The 18,401-nt window shown below is 38.9% G+C and overlaps 1 protein-coding gene across 1 annotated transcript in view; it reads left to right on the plus strand.

Moving 5' to 3' along the window:
- Hipk (Homeodomain interacting protein kinase) overlaps window positions 1–18,401 on the plus strand; it is a 48,888-nt gene that overhangs the window by 22,313 nt on the left and 8,174 nt on the right. The window lies entirely within an intron of this gene.

The following is an 18,401-nucleotide window of genomic DNA, read 5'->3' on the forward strand; positions in this document are numbered from 1 at the left end:
AAAATCGGATGAGATTTGACCGAGTTATAGGGGTGGCAAATTTTGGCCCATGTTTATATGTATCTTGTAAGATTTGGACATGAATTTCGACAAAAAAATCGTTGTTCAGGTTTGAATGCCAGATAAATATAGAGGGAAAACCATGAAGAAAAAGACAAACCTCATGAAAATCAGATGAGATTTGACCGAGTAATGGGGGTGGGAAATTTTGACCCATGTCTCTATACGAATCTTGGGGTAAGTTTTGGACATGAATTTCGACTAAAAAATCGTTGTTCAGATTTGAATGCCAGATTAATATAGGGGGAAATCCATGAAGAAAACGACAAACCTCATTAAAATCGGATGAGATTTGACCGAGTTATGGGGGTGGCAAATTTTGACCCATGTCTCTTCACGAATCTTGGGGTAAAATTTTGACATGAATTTCGACTAAAAAATCGTTGTTCAGATTTCAATGCCAGATTAATATAGAGGCAAAACCATGAAGAAAAAGACAAACCTCATGAAAATCGGATGAGATTTGACCGAGTTATGGGGGTGGCAAATTTTAACCCATGTCTCTTCACGAATCTTGGGGTAAGATTTGGACATGAATTTCGACTAAAAAATCGTTCTTCAGATTGGAATGCCAGATTAATATAGGGGGAAATCCATGAAGAAAAAGACAAACCTCATGAAAATCGGATGAGATTTGACCGAGTTATAGGGGTGGCAAATTTTGACCCATGTTTCTTCACGAATCTTGGGGTAAGATTTGGACATGAATTTCGACTTAAAAATCGTTGTTCAGATTTGAATGCCAAATTAATATAGGGGGAAATCCATGAAGAAAAAGACAAACCTCATGAAAATCGGATGAGATTTGACCAAGTTATGGGGGTGGGAAATTTTGACCCATGTCTCTTCACGAATCTTGGGGTAAGATTTGGACATGAATTTCGACAAAAAAATCGTTGTTCAAGTTTGAATGCCAGATAAATATAGAGGGAAATCCATGAAGAAAAGGACAAACCTCATGAAAATCGGATGAGATTTGACCGAGTTATGGGGGTGGGAAATTTTGACCCATGTTTCTTCACGAATCTTGGGGTAAGATTTGGACATGAATTTCGACTAAAAAATCGTTGTTCAGATTTGGATGCCAGATTAATATAGGGGGAAATCCATGAAGAAAAAGTCAAACCTCATGAAATCGGATGAGATTTGACCGAGTTATAGGAGTGGCAAATTTTGACCCATGTCTCTTCACGAATCGTGGGGTAAGATTTGGACATGAATTTCGACAAAAAAATCGTTGTTCAGGTTTGAATGCCAGATTAATATAGAGGGAAAACCATGAAGAAAAAGACAAACCTCATGAAAATCAAATGAGATTTGACCGAGTAATGGGGGTGGGAAATTTTGACCCATGTCTCTATACGAATCTTGGGGTAAGATTTGGACATGAATTTCGACTAAAAATCGTTGTTCAGATTTGAATGCCAGATTAATATAGGGGGAAATCCATGAAGAAAAAGACAAACCTCATTAAAATCGAATGAGATTTGACCGAGTTATGGGGGTGGCAAATTTTGACCCATGTCTCTTCACGAATCTTGGGGTAAAATTTTGACATGAATTTCGACTAAAAAATCGTTGTTCAGATTTCAATGCCAGATTAATATAGAGGGAAAACCATGAAGAAAAAGACAAACCTCATGAAAATCGGATGAGATTTGACCGAGTTATGGGAGTGGGAAATTTTGACCCGTGTCTCTTCACGAATCTTGGGGTAAGATTTTGACATGAATTTCGACTAAAAATCGTTGTTCAGATTTGAATGCCAGATTAATATAGGGGGAAATCCATGAAGAAAAAGAAAAACCTCATGAAAATCGGATGAGATTTGACCGAGTTATAGGGGTGGCAAATTTTGGCCCATGTTTATATACGTATCTTGTAAGATTTGGACATGAATTTCGACAAAAAAATCGTTGTTCAGGTTTGAATGCCAGATAAATATAGAGGGAAATCCATGAAGAAAAAGACAAACCTCATGAAAATCGAATGAGATTTGACCGAGTTATGGGGGTGGGAAATTTTGACCCATGTTTCTTCACGAATCTTGGGGTAAGATTTGGACATGAATTTCGACTAAAAAATCGTTCAGATTTGAATGCCAGATTAATATAGGGGGAAATCCATAAAGAAAAAGAAAAACCTCATGAAAATCGGATAAGATTTGACCGAGTTATGGGGGTGGCAAATTTTGGCCCATGTCTATATACGTATCTTGTAAGATTTGGACATGAATTTCGACAAAAAAATCGTTGTTCAGGTTTGAATGCCAGATAAATATAGAGGGAAATCAATGAAGAAAAAGAAAAACCTCATGAAAATCGGATGAGATTTGACCAAGTTATGGGGGTGGGAAATTTTGACCCATGTCTCTTCACGAATCTTGGGGTAAGATTTGGACATGAATTTCGACTTAAAAATCGTTGTTCAGATTTGAATGCCAAATTAATATAGGGGGAAATCCATGAAGAAAAAGACAAACCTCATGAAAATCGGATGAGATTTGACCGAGTTATAGGGGTGGCAAATTTTGACCCATGTTTCTTCACGAATCTTGGGGTAAGATTTGGACATGAATTTCGACTTAAAAATCGTTGTTCAGATTTGAATGTCAGATTAATATAGGGGGAAATCCATGAAGAAAAAGACAAACCTCATGAAAATCGGATGAGATTTGACCAAGTTATGGGGGTGGGAAATTTTGACCCATGTCTCTTCACGAATCTTGGGGTAAATTTTGGACATGAATTTCGACAAAAAAATCGTTGTTCAGGTTTGAATGCCAGATAAATATAGAGGGAAATCCATGAAGAAAAAGAAAAACCTCATGAAAATCGGATGAGATTTGACCGAGTTATGGGGGTGGCAAATTTTGACCCATGTCTCTTCACGAATCTTGGGGTAAAATTTTGACATGAATTTCGACTAAAAAATCGTTGTTCAGATTTCAATGCCAGATTAATATAGAGGGAAAACCATGAAGAAAAAGACAAACCTCATGAAAATCGGATGAGATTTGACCGAGTTATAGGAGTGGCAAATTTTGACCCATGTCTCTTCACGAATCGTGGGGTAAGATTTGGACATGAATTTCGACAAAAAAATCGTTATTCAGGTTTGAATGCCAGATTAATATAGAGGGAAAACCATGAAGAAAAAGACAAACCTCATGAAAATCGAATGAGATTTAACCGAGTTATGGGGGTGGCAAATTTTGACCCATGTCTCTTCACGAATCTTGGGGTAAAATTTTGACATGAATTTCGACTAAAAAATCGTTGTTCAGATTTCAATGCCAGATTAATATAGAGGGAAAACCATGAAGAAAAAGACAAACCTCATGAAAATCGGATGAGATTTGACCGAGTTATGGGAGTGGGAAATTTTGACCCGTGTCTCTTCACGAATCTTGGGGTAAGATTTTGACATGAATTTCGACTAAAAATCGTTGTTCAGATTTGAATGCCAGATTAATATAGGGGGAAATCCATGAAGAAAAAGAAAAACCTCATGAAAATCGGATGAGATTTGACCGAGTTATAGGGGTGGCAAATTTTGGCCCATGTTTATATACGTATCTTGTAAGATTTGGACATGAATTTCGACAAAAAAATCGTTGTTCAGGTTTGAATGCCAGATAAATATAGAGGGAAATCCATGAAGAAAAAGACAAACCTCATGAAAATCGAATGAGATTTGACCGAGTTATGGGGGTGGGAAATTTTGACCCATGTCTCTATACGAATCTTGGGGTAAGATTTGGACATGAATTTCGACTAAAAATCGTTGTTCAGATTTGAATGCCAGATTAATATAGGGGGAAATCCATGAAGAAAAAGACAAACCTCATTAAAATCGAATGAGATTTGACCGAGTTATGGGGGTGGCAAATTTTGACCCATGTCTCTTCACGAATCTTGGGGTAAAATTTTGACATGAATTTCGACTAAAAAATCGTTGTTCAGATTTCAATGCCAGATTAATATAGAGGGAAAACCATGAAGAAAAAGACAAACCTCATGAAAATCGGATGAGATTTGACCGAGTTATGGGAGTGGGAAATTTTGACCCGTGTCTCTTCACGAATCTTGGGGTAAGATTTTGACATGAATTTCGACTAAAAATCGTTGTTCAGATTTGAATGCCAGATTAATATAGGGGGAAATCCATGAAGAAAAAGAAAAACCTCATGAAAATCGGATGAGATTTGACCGAGTTATAGGGGTGGCAAATTTTGGCCCATGTTTATATACGTATCTTGTAAGATTTGGACATGAATTTCGACAAAAAAATCGTTGTTCAGGTTTGAATGCCAGATAAATATAGAGGGAAATCCATGAAGAAAAAGACAAACCTCATGAAAATCGAATGAGATTTGACCGAGTTATGGGGGTGGGAAATTTTGACCCATGTTTCTTCACGAATCTTGGGGTAAGATTTGGACATGAATTTCGACTAAAAAATCGTTCAGATTTGAATGCCAGATTAATATAGGGGGAAATCCATAAAGAAAAAGAAAAACCTCATGAAAATCGGATAAGATTTGACCGAGTTATGGGGGTGGCAAATTTTGGCCCATGTCTATATACGTATCTTGTAAGATTTGGACATGAATTTCGACAAAAAAATCGTTGTTCAGGTTTGAATGCCAGATAAATATAGAGGGAAATCAATGAAGAAAAAGAAAAACCTCATGAAAATCGGATGAGATTTGACCAAGTTATGGGGGTGGGAAATTTTGACCCATGTCTCTTCACGAATCTTGGGGTAAGATTTGGACATGAATTTCGACTTAAAAATCGTTGTTCAGATTTGAATGTCAGATTAATATAGGGGGAAATCCATGAAGAAAAAGACAAACCTCATGAAAATCGGATGAGATTTGACCAAGTTATGGGGGTGGGAAATTTTGACCCATATCTCTTCACGAATCTTGGGGTAAGATTTGGACATGAATTTCGACAAAAAAATCGTTGTTCAGGTTTGAATGCCAGATTAATATAGGGGGAAATCAATGAAGAAAAAGACATACCTCATGAAAATCGGATGAGATTTGACCGAGTTATGGGGGTGGGAAATTTTGACCCATGTTTCTTCACGAATCTTGGGGTAAGATTTGGACATGAATTTCGACTTAAAAATCGTTGTTCAGATTTGAATGCCAAATTAATATAGGGGGAAATCCATGAAGAAAAAGACAAACCTCATGAAAATCGGATGAGATTTGACCGAGTTATAGGGGTGGCAAATTTTGACCCATGTTTCTTCACGAATCTTGGGGTAAGATTTGGACATGAATTTCGACTTAAAAATCGTTGTTCAGATTTGAATGTCAGATTAATATAGGGGGAAATCCATGAAGAAAAAGACAAACCTCATGAAAATCGGATGAGATTTGACCAAGTTATGGGGGTGGGAAATTTTGACCCATGTCTCTTCACGAATCTTGGGGTAAATTTTGGACATGAATTTCGACAAAAAAATCGTTGTTCAGGTTTGAATGCCAGATAAATATAGAGGGAAATCCATGAAGAAAAAGAAAAACCTCATGAAAATCGGATGAGATTTGACCGAGTTATGGGGGTGGCAAATTTTGACCCATGTCTCTTCACGAATCTTGGGGTAAAATTTTGACATGAATTTCGACTAAAAAATCGTTGTTCAGATTTCAATGCCAGATTAATATAGAGGGAAAACCATGAAGAAAAAGACAAACCTCATGAAAATCGGATGAGATTTGACCGAGTTATAGGAGTGGCAAATTTTGACCCATGTCTCTTCACGAATCGTGGGGTAAGATTTGGACATGAATTTCGACAAAAAAATCGTTATTCAGGTTTGAATGCCAGATTAATATAGAGGGAAAACCATGAAGAAAAAGACAAACCTCATGAAAATCGAATGAGATTTAACCGAGTAATGGGGGTGGGAAATTTTGACCCATGTCTCTTCACGAATCTTGGGGTAAGATTTTGACATGAATTTCGACTAAAAAATCGTTGTTCAGATTTGAATGCCAGATAAATATAGAGGGAAATCAATGAAGAAAAAGACAAACCTCATGAAAATCGGATGAGATTTGACCAAGTTATGGGGGTGGGAAATTTTGACACATGTCTCTTCACGAATCTTGGGGTAAGATTTTGACATGAATTTCGACTAAAAAATCCATATCTAAATCGATTATATATTCGTGTGTGTGGCAACAAAAACAGAATTATTTAGCGAATTGTGCCACATTTGGTGGGGCATTCACGTGTCTCGAATTTCGTTATCAAATATTACGTATAGAATATATATATAGATATATACTATATATAGTATGCACATCTGCCGATATTTTTGCCTGATTATGCAGGCGGAAGCTCGTGGCGGCCACGCCCACCAAGTAACAAACAACCTCCCCAACCGAGTCTTATCAATTCGCTGACAGCTGCTCAACGTTTCAGATTGTCATGGCGCCTTATCAAAGGCGGCCTCTCACAATCAATGCAACCGCAATAACAACAGCTGCTTTGGATTTATAATAAACAGCTATCTTTCAAATGACAAAGACTGAAGACCCGCATGTAATGCCAGCTGATAGAACACAGTTTAAAGGAGGGTTTAAAATTGAGAGTTCTTGGAGAGAGTTCAAGTTTTTATGTAGTTTTCCCCTAATTTCCACCCCAAGAAGTGGATTTCATTTAAAGCTAATGGAACACTTTTGAAATGTTGCTGTGTAAACGAGAGATTTAAAGTGCGAGTTCTTCGAGAGATTTTAAGCATTTCTTTAGTTTTCATCTATATTCCACCTGACGAAGTGGATTTCTTTTTAAGCTAATGAAACACTTTTGAAATGTTATGGCAGATATTAAGCAAGAGATTAAAACTAGGGCTTCTTAGAGATTTTAAGCATTTTTTTTTAGTTTCACGTAGTTTCCACGCGAAGTGGTGGAATTTTTTTAAGCTAATGAAAGACTAAAAGTTTTTAGAAAATATGTCTGAAATGAAAACTGGACGTAACCAAAGTAGTCTTTGATCTTTAGAAGAGATCATCTGTATTCCTGTAGTCTCTTTTAACGAAAGGAATTTCAGCCATATGAACATTAATTAGAGCTCTTGTTTATTATTTTTCACTTTGTAAACGGAGTATAAAAGTGTAATAAAACATTTTTCACTTATTTTTCACTCTGCTTAGTGGAATTTCCATAATTTCACAAAAAAAACATTACTGTTTTTTCTTTTTGACAAAACTTAGATTAAGAATTTAACAACTAAATCGAGCACATAAATCTTTCCTTACACATCTCCAACTATATATTCCCTTAATATCGCCTCATGTGAAGCTTGTTTCATGGACTTTCCTTTAATAATGAAATCATTTTAAGATCTTTATCATTCTATGCATGTCCTCCTGTGCCGTGTTGCTTTGTTTGTTCGCGGATGACTGGGCGAGTGCAACGACATTAGGGTCGTCCCACTCCCCTTTGTCACTTTCCCCCTTTCCACCCGCCTTCCACCCATATTCCACCCATCTTCCACCTCCCCTTGCAACTACGAACATGGTCTAAGCACACTCATCGCTTGCTTCCCGCTGTGTAAATGAACGAAATTTGTGTCGTGTCGAGTGCTTTTTGCAACAAAAACAACAAAAACAACTAATAACATAGAGAACGTTGCATTTGCATGACTGCGTTGAGGCTTCAATACCCTGTAAACAAATGGGAACAGCGGGTATGCATGATGAGTTAACTGTTTGAGACTAGGAAAAGAGCGAGCTTAAAATATGGCATGTTAGCCAATTATTTATCAGAACACAGCCCAGCGAATACATATTACAGGGTATTTGCCCGTACATTCTCAATTCTCACCAGGTACTTTACCGTTTCTTCTCGCTGCCTTTTGCCATTTGCCAGCCCGCAAATATTTGAAATGCATAAATGCAATTTTCGGCTTAACATTTAAAGTGCTTAAAGTTTGCGGAGAAGAAGTGTGGAATGAGGGTGGAAGGGGGGGGGGGGGGTGGCAGAAGAAGAGTGGGAAGGTCTTGTTGTCTGGCGATAAGAAAAATATATGCACAGACATATAGAAGCTGAAATTGAATTCATATAAAAGCGGACACAATTTCATTAGTTGAATAAAAAAGTCAAGATATTTGTATAAGCTATCGGCTCAGGGTAGTTCAGTTTTCACAACAACTATGTAACATGTTAAGCAAGATACTTTATACTAAATAAAGTGTGCATATATGTGCGTATTTGATGGATCAATATGCTTGATTTTGTTGCATCTAGTGTGCATATATATATTCTAGCTCGTTTCCACGTATTTTTCACCCTGTTAAGCGGAATTCCGCAGTCAACGTGCATTTAGCTCTTTCCCAAAGATTTTTCACCCTTTTCAGATGCCTTTACTTTAACTTTTAGCCTTTTAGCCTTAAGATAATTTGTATAGAACTATGTGCTTGTTTGAAGAATTCACCTAATAAGGTGGAATACGAGTGGAAAACGAAAAAAATCGATTTTATTTTTAAAAATGTATCTCAAAATGATAACTAACTTTCTCTGATCGCACATCTTTACCCACATTTCGTAATTTCCTGACAAAATTTAGTTTGTGAACGCATTTCGTTCACTTTAAGCGAGGCTTTACTGTGCCGTGGCAAAGTCTACTTCGCTTTCAGTTGCAACAAAAGAAACAACAACAGCAAATCGATGGAATGCGAATCAATAATCGGAAAAGTTGTCTTGTTGTTACGATTGTTGTTGTTGTTGCTTTTCATCTTTTTCTTTAACGCTTAAAATGCAATTTGCGATTTCATTTCAGCTGACGGCGCCGCTTTGTCCCCTCCCCCTGTCTACTTTCCACTACACAAGCTCCTTCCCTGCCTTCCCATCCTCCTCGTGCTGCTCGCGCTCCTTTTGCCATTCACCGTTGGCGCTTTTCAATTCGGGTTTTCAGCAATTTTCTTGTGCCCTGCATTTGGCCAATCGCAAATTGACACGCTTATCTCCCCCCGCCGCCGCCGCCGTCCTTTTCATCCTCCACACGCTTTGTGCAGCCCGTTCAGCTGCCACGCCTCGCCGCCCCCGAGTTTCGCTTTCCATTTTTATTTGACTTAGATACATTTTTTTTTTATTTGCATTTAAATTACGTTGGCAGCGCGCTGCGAATCGGTCACTTTTTCCCTTGTTGTTGTTGTTGTTGTTGTTGCTGGTATTTTCATTGGGTTTTCCCTAGGATTTGGTTTTTCCATTGCCATTACGCTTTGGGCCTGTGGAGCGCCACGTTGATTGCGTGTGCGCTCAAAGAAAATAAAATGAACGTTGCTTTGAGAGATCGTAATATATATTTAGGAAAATAAAGTAGAACCATCAAAGAATCGTAAAGAGAGAATCTTAGGCAAAAAGATATGAATATGAAAAAGATACAAATGTATCTTAAGGGGAGAGAGAAACTAGTTTGCTTTAAATATTACAAGTAAAGTTGAGTTGAGTTGAGAAAGCAAAGAGTTTTATTATGATAGAGATGAAGTTTGAAGGTGATAAGAAGAGAGAACTTAAAAAAAAAGTCTTAAGAGAATCAAGAAATATTATTATTAAATATTGTGATATAGATAAAGATAAAAGATATAAAAGTAAGTCAATAAATTCTGGATTAAAGTTGTAGTTATGGTATTTAACAAGAAAAACCTTTTTCTCAGCACTCTGAAGTAGCTCAAAAGAAAGCTTATGCCAATTTTCCTCTCTTTTGCATACACAGACAATAATTGGCAACTTGCTTTAAGTCAAATGAAGCGCAACTCATAAATTGTTGGGCTTGTTTTTAGTTAACAAATTAGTCAGTGCGAGTGGGCGCACTGGAGAACAGCTCGCTGGAACTGTTTGCATCTCGCTCGCGCCTCTCGGCAAATAAATGATAAACCGAATGCGGATCGCCCAATTGGCCTGTCTGACGTTTGCCCTCTCGCTCTCGCTTGCATCGGATCTTGTTGCTGTTGTTGTTGCTGTTGTTGTTGCTGGTCTGCTCTGCTTGTTCCAGTTCTGGAATGACTTGTTAAACTTGTCGCGCTGCCTGCCTGCTGCCAGTTGATGGCGAGTGATGACTCCCAGCTGCTGTTGCTATCTGCTTGGACTTGCTTCATGCGCGCCCCTCCACCGCCCGCTACACCTCCCTTAGCTAGCCGTCTGTTAAGTGTTGACCTCAATCGTAGTTGCAACAGCAGCAGCAGCAGCAGACAGAGATGTCGGTTATAAATATATCATGCATATATAATGTAGTATAAAGCATGCAATGTCCTCTATTGGCTTGCGGCGAAGAAGTTTCAAGTCTTGTTGTTGTTTATGCGGCATATGCCACAAGCCTGCTGTTGTTGTTCTTCTTCTTGTTCTTCAACTTCTCCCTTGCTACGCTCATCTTTTACGTCATTCGCTTGGCTTTGACGTGGTTTTAGTTGCAGCTGCCAAACGCTGCCGCGCCGTCAACTGGCACGCCATGCCACGCCCACACTCGAAATGCATAAATATGCATATGCTCTGCACACACACACACACACGCACACACACATGCCAACTACTCGCCCATTTCCGTTGTTTCTTTGCCGGTTCTCGCCGCACCTCGCTGCGTCTCGTCTCGCCTTGCTGTTGCCACTTGCCTTGTGCAATACTCGCCGCATTCGCCTTCCCACCCATTGGGTTACTTTAGGTCATTGCAGCTGACGTCTAACGCTTGCTTGAAGGACGCCGTCTAAAGTGTCGCTGCCGCTGCGCCAGCTACTGTTACTGCTACAGCTGCTGCTGCCGTTCTTGACGTTGCCAACAGTGTTGCCAAGCAGCAAAAAAAAAGCTATTTTTAGCCGAGCAAAAAGAGTTAAACCAAATGCAAAAATATGCTAAATTTAGCTGCGCAAAAGACTTAAAAACGAGACAAGCCAATAAAAATGCCCTTTTACAAATATGACAGCGCATCATATCATAATTAAATCTTAGCTTATTAAAGCCATTATTTATTTAAACTAAATATGTATGTATATTCAATTTAAAAACTTATTCTAAAATATCCATAAAAATACTCTAAAAAAAAAACCTATACACTCGTCGATAGCTTTAAAGCGTAGCTTATTTAACAGCTCATTTCAAGCTGAATTCGCCGCACTGGTTTCTAATGCTAAGGCTCTGTTTGTGGGCAGCGCGAACGGCGAATGTTCGACGCGTCGCTGCGACCTCCAAGCGGGCAGCGCTGCCGGCGTCGTTCGTCAACATTTTGTTGTTTCGCTTGAGAATAAAATTTTGCAATTGTCTGAATAACATTGAATCAGTGAATAACTATTCATTTAGCACTCATTAGTTGAATTTGCTTTTGTTTTTTTTTTTTTTTTTTTTTTTTTTGAATTTTGCTATAAATAAAGCAACTTTCACCAAGCATCAAGCGCTAAATGTGCAATGCAAGTGAAAAGCTTTTCCCTTAATTTCAATTTTTTATGCAATGCTTTCGCATTGTTGTTGTTGTTGTTGTTGTTGCTGTTGTGCCTGTCGCTTGTCTTCTTGTCAACTGCATGCAACATTTAACCGAAAAACAAAAAAAAAGTCAAAAATAAATGAGCGCGACACGAGAGCAGCGCAGCAGCAGCAACGGCAGCAGCGACAGCGGCACATCAAAAGTCGAAACGTTGTCTACGACGTCGGCGTCGACGTCGACGCTGAAGCTTTCACATAGTCCACAAATGTCGTCCAAAAAAAAACAAAAAAACCACCCACATTTCTCGCATGCGTTCCACATGCTTAAAAGTGTCTGTGTGCGCGTATGCATGTGTGCGTGTGTGTGTGTGTATGCTTTTACCTCATTTACGTTTATTGCTGCTGCTGCTGCTGCTGTTGTTGTTGTTGTTGCTTGTCGAAACTCTTAAAAATCATGCTGGCGTAAATCCGCGCAATTTAAATTTAAATTGCATTTGTGTTTCTTGCTGTTTTTTTTTTTGTTGCTTTCTGCAATATAAGTGAAAATTTCGCTGTTATCGTTAAATAAAACAACAACAACAACAGCAACAAAAAGCTCTTGAAATGCATTTAGCTTGCTTTCTGTTTTATTCCGCTGTTTCGTTGTTGTTCGCATTTAATTTGTAATTGATTCTGTTATTTGTTGCTGTTGCTGTTGTTGTTGTTGTCGCAGCTGCTGTTAATGCACTCGCGGCAATCACAAACAATGCGAAAACAAAATACATTTTAATCGCCGCAGCAGCAAAAACAAAAACTCAATTCAGAAAGCAGCGCGAGAGAGCGAGAGCGAGACGGACGGACGTGAAGAGAGTGAGTGCGTCGCAGCCTTTCGCTGCTTGTTGTTGTTGCTGGGCGTAAGTTTATTGGCGTCATCGCAGTCGCAATCGCAGCCGCCACGGTTGACGTCGCTGCCTCTGTCGCTGCCGCTGCGTGCAATCAAGTGTGCAATGCAATTACACAAATGCACACAACAGCAACAACAACAACAACAGTTATATGCCATTATACCAAAAACAATTTTACGGCAACAAATTAAGACACAATTTGGGCGTTGTTGTTTTATTTTTCATCTTATTGTAATTTGCATATTGTGTTTTTCGTGCGTGAAACGAACTTCCGATTGCCATAAAAAAAAAAAACAAAATATATGCAAATTTTTGCTGGACACATGTTGCCCAAAACGCGCTCTCACCCTCTCCAGCTCTCTCTCTCTCGCGCTATCTGCGTCGCCATTAGATAGCGATATCGATAACGCGTCGCGTCCTCGCCTCGCCCTCGCCTTGATGTGCCGCTGCAACGGTTGTTGTTTGCTTCTTCTGCTTCCACTCTGGCCGCTTATTGCGGTTGTATCTTGTTGTCATTTGATCGCCTTTTTGATTTTTCAACTCTGAGCTGGTTTTTATTTTAGTTTTATTTGTTCGCTTTTTTTGAGCTTTTTTTCTGCTGTGAAAGTACAGAAAAGGCATTTTATGTGCTGCTTGTGCTTACATTTTGTTTATTTTTTTTTTTTGCTTTTAGAAAGGCAATTGGCGACATTTTTGCAACGTCAACATGTTGCTGCTGCCGCTGCCGCTTGTTGTTGCCAGGCTGCTGCCATTTTGTGTGTGTGCCAGTTTTTATTTGGGCGTCTTTATTTTTTTTAACTGTTCTGCTCGCTGAAGTGTGCAGCGGCAGCGTACAAAGCATGAGTTATTGCTGTTGTTGCCTTATGTAAATGATGCTGCGCTTGCGTCCGGCCTAACAAAATGCAGCAGCAAAAACTCGTGAAATATGCATGCGTACAGCAAGCAGCAGAGCATAAATTCGCCTCAAAGCTGTTTGGCAACATTGCCCGCCCAAGCAACATGAATTCGCCCAATTATTGTCGTGTGTGTGTGTGTGTGTGTGTGTGTGCACGGCAACTTTCTCCGTTGTTCTTGCACGTTCTGGCTGCCTGCCTGGCTGTCCGCAGCAGAGCTGGGCTGAGAGCACTGGCAACAAAAGCGCAATTATGTAGCAACAATGTTGCTAACGCTCTCCCATTGGAACTGCTCTGTTGTTGTTGTTGCTGTTGTTGTTGTTGCTAGGTGCGTCGCGACAAGTGGAAATGCTTGTGCGTGCATTGCTCTCATTGCAGCAACAAATATTTGCACAACTCCAATAGGCAGACTCACTCCCCTCCCCCCCCTCCCTCGCTCACCCTTGTCTTGTCAACATTTCTTGCTGTGCGTTTTGTGCCCCTGTTTTTTTTTTTTATTGTTTGCGCCCATTAATCAGCGCTAGTCGCCGTCGGGCATTATGTATACCATATAACCTGTTACTTCTGGAAATTATGATTATTTTATTTAATTTTATTTTGTTTCGTCTCTCTTTTCACGCGCTTCTTATCTTTCCGCTTCCGTTTGGCGACTTGAGGTTTAAAATATTTTTTAAACATAAGCATTTATCGTGCTTGTTTATTTATTTATTGTTTTTTATAAGGCAACCTCTTTCTTGTGCTCAGCACCCTCCACTTCCGGTGTAAGCTGTCGCGTTTTCACCAACATGCAACATGCAACGTGCAACATGAAATTCAATTTACATTTCGCTGGGTTTCGGCTTTAGGAAAGTTGTTGCACCAACTTTCTCCACAAAGCCAAAGCCCACTAAATGTTTCTATTTGGCTTGATTTTCCGGCCGTGCAGTTAAGAATCTAGTTTGAAGTCGAAAATAAGCTCAGCTTTAATCTCTGCCCAATCAATTTCTTATAATGTCTACACGTGCCTCCATCACAATCCGTTCACATTTGCCATAAAGTGTTTTTTTTTTATAGCAGAGCTATCTTGTTTATATTTGTGTAACATTAATTATGACAGCACCTTTTTTTTTACTGAGAAACCGATAACCGATAACACGGAGGGCAACGATAACATGAACCCTCTCTTCCTCTCTCTCTCTCTTTCTCTCTCTCTCTCTGTCTCTCTCTCTCTGTCTCTCTCTCTCTCTCTCTCTCTCTCTCTCTCTCTCTCTCTCTCTGAATGTCTCTCGAGTGCTGATAAAACCAGCTGCAAAAGTTTATATACAATTTTTACATAAGAAAAACGCAAGTCTCCAAAAATTTGATAAGTTTCTTAATAAGTTGAGTTTCTAGCATAATCTAAGAGATATTTTTACAAGTTGAACAGTTTCTGAAATAATTTAGATATATATTTATGGGTAAAAAAGTTTCTGGAATAATGTGCAATATGTATTTTGGAAAGTTGAAAGAGTTTCTACAAATAATTTGGAACAAGTTGAAAAGTTCCTGGAATAATCTTTAATCTCTCTCTATATTATGTGTATATCTATATATTCTAGAATAATGTTCTTTATTAATTATTATTATTAATTATTATTAATTGTTTATTATTTATTTGTAGTTGCTTTTTCCAAAACTATATTTCTAAGTTATGGTAAGGATTTGCAGATTTCCATATGTTGCAGATGTTTTGCCAAAACATTATTTGTATTTTGGCAAAAACCCAACATCGTTTCACTATATCATATAGTTCCTATAGATACAATCGATTGAAATATGTATATGGTTATTTCAAAAGAACATTCATTGTTTGGTTTTCTGGTACTTACCGCATTTGAAAAAAAGTCCATTTACTATATAGTATATAGATCAATCTATAAAAATGTTTGTCCTGATTGACTGACTAAAGTTTCATTTCCACTTTCTTATGCAATCCCAATTTATATATTTCTCCTATTAACATTGAATTCCTATACAATATATTTGCCTTGGGGACAATCCATTCAAAATTGAACGAACTGCATTTTGCTTACATCATTTCGGATTGAATTACTTTATACTTTATACTAAAGCTGCCTGATGGAAATCACATTTCATTTAATTTATAAATAAACCCTTTATGCATTTTCCATAGTTTGCGAGCTTGCACGATAAAGCACCCTCGAACCTAACCTGCGCAACACACCAGGTGCAAGCAGAGCCCCCCCGCCCTTCCACACACACCCACCTGGAGGTGTTGGGGGCTGTTAGCTCTTGTTCTTGCCATCGCTTTTAAAATTCTTCATCAGCTACAGTTACGTGCAACGCCCGCATCTAACATGTTATGTGGCAGCTGCGTGGTGGCATGGTCGACCGCCCCGGCCCTGCCGCTGGCTCTGCCTCTGCCTCTGCCTCTCATCCATGTTGGTTGCCTTTACAGTTGGTTGAATCGCTGTTTATGCAACAAGCGGCTGTGTGGCAAAGAGCTTTTCGAGCTTCGTTTTGTTTGCCAAAACTGCGTCACGTTGCAGCTTTGACGTTTCGAGTGCCAGTTGCAACTGCGGCAACTGCCAACTGCAGCTGAGATTTGCGTAAGCGAATTCGTTTCATTGTGCAACTCAACAATAAACATGCAAATTGATGTCAAAGCGTTAGCTGCGTGGAGTGTACGAGACGTTGTGCATGTGGCAAGTTGGGGTCCGTGTGTGTGTGTGCGTAACTTGTTGCAGTTGCCACAGCCATGTGGCAATGCCACGTGAACAAAACCAAAGTCCTTGCCATTGGCGCATAACCTGGCCCTGGGCTCAGCTCAGCTCGACGCGGAGTCCATGAGGCGAGCAGCCTTCAGCCTGGTGCTGAGTTCTTTTCGTTGACTCAATTCCAACGTTTGTCCGACATTTGACCTTGGCTGCATATTCTGTTGCTGCTCAAACAGGGAAAATAAAGTTGTTGCAAAGGTCTGTAAGAGGCAAACGCAGACATTAAGTCTATAAATATATATACTTGTCTATCGGCTAGGCTAGCTGAATTGATAGATGCCTGAATTTCTGTAAGAATGCGCTCCTTCAGAGTATCAAATAGTCTTAGCAAGCGTGTGGTTATCGCACACATAGCTTTTGTTTATATTTTCGATAACTGTTCAATCGATAACTATCGATGTTCAACGAAACATCGATTTATATCGATATCCAACCATTTTTTTAATATGTTACAAATTATACGAGAACTAAACGCCTCAAACATGCTTAAATATAAGTTCTTATGAACGGATAACAGCAAAAACATATTTTTCTTATTAACTTTAACTGATCGATAAATTGGAGTAAAAATTAGCTCCAAGACGAACTTTTTGAGACTAGAAATGTATACCCCTAGAATAATATATACTAAATGCAATTTAAATATTAACTCTCGAATATAAATAACATCCAAAGTTGATATTTAAGAACTGAGAACATCGATAAATATCGATAACACATTTATTTTTCGTTTGAGTGTATTTTAACGATTAATTTGACGTGCAAATTTTTTTAAAACGTACACATATATAGTTTCTTGTACTTGATTGAAATGGTCCGGCATTTCGGCCCAAACTTTCTTTATTAGAGGAATACCCTTCATTTTTGGTTTAGGCGCACATTGAAGTGCTTTCTTAAAGTCCTGAACATTCAAAATATAAGATAATCAAAAGAAAATACTCTTTTACAGGGTATTTTCTCGTCCAGTCAGCCAGCTTATCTTTAGCCACTGCCCTGTTTACCTTTCGATTTCAATTTGATTTCTGTCGTATTGCTCACCTATTCCTCATCGGCTTTTGCATTATTTATTGCATTTAGTTTTCACTCGCTGCTCTGTCATAAATTTCCACTCGCAGTCAAATGTTCGTACCCCCGCACTGCGCAACACGCCCCCGCCCCCGTCCAATGGGAAGGTGGCAGCGCAGGACATTGCCGCGTCGCGTGTGTCCTTAAATGTTAGTTTTGATTACGAGTGGCGGCCACACTTTGTGTCCGGCTCTTGCACAAGCCGCTGGCCAAGTTGAACCCCAACCCTCGCCCTCCCCCGGGCACCCAAACGACCTTCAGCAGCGTTTGCCATAGAATTTTCCTTTTACCGAGCGCGCGTGGCTCCGGTTGCCTCTTTTTATGTACACATTTTTTTGTTGTTGTTGTTATTTGTTCCGTGCTTCTCGTCCCGTGCGCTATTTTTATGTCTTTCGCATTTGTATCGAATGTCCTCTGACGCAAATTAATTAAATTATGTAATGGCTGTTGAGGGGGTTGGGGAAGGGGTGTGGGTGTCTGTAGGCAACAGCAGGTGCTGTGGGCGGTCAATTCTATTTAACCGGTTCTAAATTTAGTCGCAACTAACAAAAGTTAACGACGACAATTATGGCGGAAAAGTGATGCCAAGAAAAAGGCCAACCCCCTTTTTCTAGGAACTCCCAAAGCTTGGGACAGCGGGTGGGCAACTAATTAGCAGCTACATTCCAATTAATTGTGAAATATTGACTGAACTCTGACCTATAATATGTTATGACGACCTTCTCCATTCATAATCAATTGTCCAGAGCTCGCTCGATAATTAGAATTTGCGGAAATTCCAATAGTTGGGAAATTGAGTTCTTCGACATGCTTAAGGCATGCGACGTCTTTTATCTAAGATTTTATTTAAACATAAACTGTCGACTAGTAAAATTTAATGAAGATATTCTAAAGAAGTCATATAAAAATTATAAATGTGTGTGTGTGTGTGTGTGTGTGTGTCTGTGGACGTGTGTGTGTTAGTCTATGCATGCATGTAAGTATGTATATATATATGCATGCATGCATGTATGCATTTATGCATGTAACATATGTATGCACGAATTTCTACCAAGTGCTCTACTCCTCGATTCTCAAGAATTCAAGTGGGCTCTGCTGTTTTTCAAGCTTAGCTACTTAGTAGTGTAGTGTTTTTTGTTGCCTCTTCTTTTTTTTTTTATGTATGTACATATGTATGCATGTATACTTGTGTACATAAATATGTGTGTATACATGTAGGTACATATGTATGTATAAATGTTGGTACATATGTATGTATACATTTAGGTACATATGTATATGTGAATGTATGTGCATATGTATGTT

This window comes from Drosophila virilis, chromosome 3, assembly GCF_030788295.1.
Source record: "Drosophila virilis strain 15010-1051.87 chromosome 3, Dvir_AGI_RSII-ME, whole genome shotgun sequence".
In the NCBI taxonomy this organism is placed as follows: Eukaryota; Metazoa; Arthropoda; class Insecta; order Diptera; family Drosophilidae; genus Drosophila; species Drosophila virilis.